The 4,954-nt window shown below is 37.8% G+C and overlaps 1 pseudogene across 1 annotated transcript; it reads left to right on the top strand.

The window, feature by feature from the left end:
- The first annotated feature begins 3,977 nt into the window (after nt 1-3,977).
- On the top strand, nt 3,978-4,723 carry LOC311187666 (rRNA-processing protein FCF1 homolog; annotated as a pseudogene). The gene has a single exon. The product of its transcript is annotated as an rRNA-processing protein FCF1 homolog (transcript).
- The last annotated feature ends 231 nt before the right edge of the window (nt 4,724-4,954 follow it).

Genomic DNA, 4,954 nt, shown 5'->3' with positions numbered 1-4,954 from the left:
CTGGGGTGTAGGCCAGAGGTGTGGGAGTTGAGAGGATTCACCAGAGACAGAGTGGGGAGCAGAACATGCAGATCTGCTGAAATATACTGCTGAGGGGAGCAGCTGGCAAGACAGGAGAGGTCTGCTGTGCCATGTGGGTTAGCTCCTTGGCTGGGGATTGAACTTATGCCACAGTGGCTGATGATAGCTTGATAGTGCTGAGACTTTAACCTCTGCACTACCAGGGAGGCCCACTTACAGCATTTTTTTTTAAAGAAATTAAATTTAGAGGAAGAAATTGTGTTTTGTCTTTTAGTGGATTATGATGTGTTTTTGATACCTTAACTTCATTTTTATGGTTGAATACAAGGAATTGAAGTTCATCACTTTTATTTTTGCCTTTCTGCCCTTCCAGTCTTCCTGAAAACTCAGAGTAAGTGGCTCTGAGTTAATGCAGGACTCATCAAACTTTTATGTGAAAGTCCAGGTAGTAAGTATTTTAGATTTTGTGCGCTGTAGGGTCTCTGTCACAGCTGCTCAATGTATATTGCAAAAGTAGTCATAGGATCTATAAATAAATGGGTGTGTGCCTAAGTTCCAATAAAACTGTTTATGGATACTGAAATCTGAATTACATATGATTTTCATGCATCACAAAATATTCTTCTGACTTTTGTTCAACTGTTAGAAAATTTACAAACCACTTTTAATTCACAGATCATAAAAAACAGAAGAGCTGCATTTGTTGCGCAGGCTGCAATTTTTGATCACCCTGCATTAGTATTTCAGAAGAGATGGGAGAAATGTCCCATTATGTTTATATGACAAAATTCATAAAATAGTTTCACACATTATTTCATCTCTAGAACAACTCTTTGAAGTGTATGTCCTCATCTTCCCATTTTACGATGAGAAATCTGAGGTTCACAGGACTGCCTACGTCACATTGGAATTATCTGTGCATCTCCACCCCTAGATATTCTGATTTCATTGTTCCCAACTTATGGCTCACAACTGGTTTTGTTTCTCCTTTCCCAGAGGCCATTTGGCAAAGTCTAGAAACATTTTTGGTTGTAAAAGCTGAAGGGGGGTGAACTGGTATGCAGTGAGTAGAGTCCAGTGATGCTTCTGGACATCCTGCCGTGCACGGAACAGCCTCTCCACAACAAAGAATTAGCTGACCATAATGTAAATTGTGTTCAGAGCTGGTCTAGAGTTTAGGCATTGATCTATATAAAAAGCTTTTCAAGTGAGTTCTGAGGTGACAGCTTGTCATCTCTTTATCTGTGAGACAGGTGTGAGAGTTTGGTGATAACTTGAATAATTCACATCAATAGAAAATTATGAATTTTTGAGAAAATATGATTCTAACTCTTCATTGACACCTTTTTTTCTTGAGCTGCTAATGATATGTTAAATAGATGGGTTTTAGGTCCTCCACTATTAGCTCATTCACTTTTTGGAGTCCTATTGAAGACACTGAAGGCTTAGATAAGCCTCTCCTTGGTAACAGGGAGGTTTGCAAGAAACAGAGTTTATCTATTTACTTGAAGAGCTCCTGCGCTGAAACACTTGGGAATCTGATTGGCTTAGGAGAGACTCGAAGTTTTCCAGAAGGGTATAGCTAATTGGTACTTTAAAAGAAGAATGCACATGTGTGGCCTGAGAGGTATGAATCTGGAGAAGGAAAATGTAGAAAACATAATTTCTTCCAGTTCAGGCTAATGAGCTGGCAAGGGGCTTAGGGAATATTCGTGGAGGTTGATTAGGGCATGTAGAGAGCACTCAAGAGAGATACTGGGGAGATTTATAATGCAAACATTCAAAACAATGAAATACAAAGGGAGAAAGAAAATGCATGGATCAGTGTTTCTCACAGTGTGGTCCTTGGATCACTTACAAAAGAACTATCTGGGTATTTGTCTAAAATATAGATTTTTCATATCCCACCAAGACCTTTTGATTCAAGACTGTCAAGGGGTCCTGGGATCTGCACATTTCTCAGGCTGTCCAAGAATTTCTGAGGTGTGCTGCCATTGAGAAACACTGGTGTAAAGAAAAATTTGGCTCTAAATGGAGGATGATGAAGATGAGTGTAATCTGAAATAAAAATTTCCTTTGCCTTAGGAAAGAATGTCTTCCTGAGAACTTGTGTGTTAAGAGAAGTTGCCTAAATTTACATTCATTGTAATTGCTCTAGTGGGACTCATTGTTACTCAAAAGAAGCCAAAGGTTTGGACTTTCATAGAGTGAATATTCACATTCAACTGATCTTTTAAAGTGTTTGGGGGATAGAACCTATCCTAATCAATATTAGCTAACTTGAAAACAAAATGTAGGTCTTTAAAAATATTCACTTTTATATCTTTTTCTGTGATCCTTTTGTATTTTTGCCTTTCACAAAACACATTTTGTGTCGATTTTAAGCAAGAAAATAGAGCAAATTAAGTTTAGTTAATTTTGACAACCACGATAACATGCTTGTTATGATTATATAAATGAGATTTTTGTGGTTTCCATATCTGTTGTATCTCGTGTTCAAACAAAGATCTCACATTGGCGCAGAAATATGCTGATTAGATGAATGACATTAAGTACAAAATTGTATTGTGCTGCGTGCATTTGAATTTTACACAAAGAGCAGACTCAAAGTCTGATTATCCTAGTCTCTGATTGCTTTGTCATTCACAGTTTTGATAAATGGTTTAATCATTTAATGAAGTGATAATTTGCTATTGAGTCAACAAAATATCAAATTGCAAACCTTACTTTTGAAAACTGAAGACTAGTTGAATTCTCATCCATGGCATTAGTTAATAGTGTGTATACATATAATTGTTCTATTTTTTTTTTACTGTCCTTAATCACTTCCACTTGATTTGATAAGGGTCCTCACAGGCTTTCTGTAGCGATTTTCATTTTGACAGGATGATGATAATACATGGCACACTGAGAATTACAGCAACTTCAATAGGGGAGAATAATGATTTTATAGTATGGGAATGTAGAGTCCCTATTTAAAAAATCAAATCAGTGGATAAAGGAAATGCATTTTCAGCTTGTTTCCAAATTATCTGTTGAACGCCGCCCATACCAATGCACAACGTTTTCAGTATAAAGGAATCCAGAGAGTATAGAATCTCAGAATTGAAGATTATTAGAAATGGAAGGAAACTTAAGGTTTCTCAAAGTCAAATGTCTGCAAGGAACACACAATTAAGAGAACTGAGTGACTGCAATGTAAAGGGGAGCGCCTTTCCCTTCTTGCCTGTGGAAATGTGGCTTATGTTTCCAAATGACTTTTCAAGGGATGCCATAACCTAGCCTTACCTTTTCATCCTCTTGCTGAGTAGCTACCAAAACCTGGTCCGCCTTCTCTCCACCACAGCTAACTGGACCAGGGACCGTTACCTGTCCTTGAAGGGTGGTGCCCTTCCATATTTGGGCAGCCCACGCTGGTGGCCCTGACTTAACATGAACAGGGACAGAGTATTCCCTCAGGAAGTCTGATTCATACTAAAAAGGAAGTCAACCCGTTGGTAGAGCAGAAAGAAGTAGACACACCTTGGTTTACATCACTGCATATGATTCAGCAGTATCGGTTCATACTTGATCAGGTGTATGTCACCACATCACCACTAAGGCACCCATAATCCTCCACCCTAGACCACTGAGCCGCCTCCCCTTTTTGCTCCCTTCCCCCCACCTACCCCTCTGGTAGCTTCAATTCTACAGTCAGAGAAAAAATACTATTTCTTGCAGTTAATGGTTGTAACACCATTATTCAATAAAGTTATGGCCTGATCTCACAGTTTACTAAAATAAATTTCAGATGGATTAAATAGTTAAATAACAAAAGAAAAAACCTTGAGGGGAAAAAAAAAACAATGTAAATATAATTAAACCTGGCACCAAAGACAGAGACCATAAAGGAATAGATTTGAATGTAGAAAAAAGCAACAATTCTTCTATGGACCAACAAAATAGAAAGAAAATGACATATGGACAAAATTTGCATCAGATGATCTGTAAAGAGTATTTACAAATGACTAGAAATCATTTGCAATAATTTCTAAATCCCTAAAGAGTTTTAGAAATCAATTAAAAAGAGTGCAGCATGAACATAGGGAAGCAAAAGAAAAAAAAGAAGCAAGTGGCCACTAAGTGAATGATTCGTCTCAGAGATCAGAGACTTCAAGAAAAGGATCAATTAAATCAAAAAAAGAAAGAGAAGAAAGAGCCCAGTGCACTCAAGGAAAGAGAAGTCGCCCAACACACTTCCTACTTATTCTTCCAATATAACACATACCTGGGCCAACCTTACCATCCTGGTTGATACCAACTTTATTGACTTTTCCATTACAGCCAAATTGTACTTAGTGCAGCCAATAATGAACTGTTTGTGTATCCTTGTATAACTGACTGTAATGGCTGAAATTGAGAAATTGGGACAGAGTGGCTCTAAGGATTGTCATGGATCCAAGATTTGAACCATTACCATGCTCACACAAAGGTGACTGCTTAGTACAGAGAATAGCCCAGCACACGTGCAACATTGTGGCCACGGTTGATCTCGACGTTAAGCAAGACAGAAGATCCTTGGAGCTCCTGTCCTGTACATTTCTAATCATAGATACAATGTTGAGTGGATCCAGGTGATTATGGAGACCCTCCTTTAGAATTCTTACAAGACCAAGCTCCTCTGCCTTCCGGCAAACAACTTTCTCTATCATCATTTGATTAAACATGCTATAGCACGAACTGTTGTTACTCCACTCCCTTATTTGCTCTGCTATGAGCTGAGTATGGTTAAGTACACCCACTTTTTGTTGTTGTTTTGAAAACAAAAAAAAAAAGAACAATGCAATCTTAAAAAGGGACAAAGATAATGACAGTTAATTTAGAAAGGGACACATGCAAATAACCAATGAAAAAATGCAGTTCAAATTCACTGATAATGAAAAATGAAAATGAA

This window comes from Talpa europaea (genome assembly GCF_964194135.1).
Source record: "Talpa europaea genome assembly, chromosome: X".
Taxonomy (NCBI): domain Eukaryota; kingdom Metazoa; phylum Chordata; class Mammalia; order Eulipotyphla; family Talpidae; genus Talpa; species Talpa europaea.
This window is presented reverse-complemented; position numbering and strand designations above follow the sequence as displayed.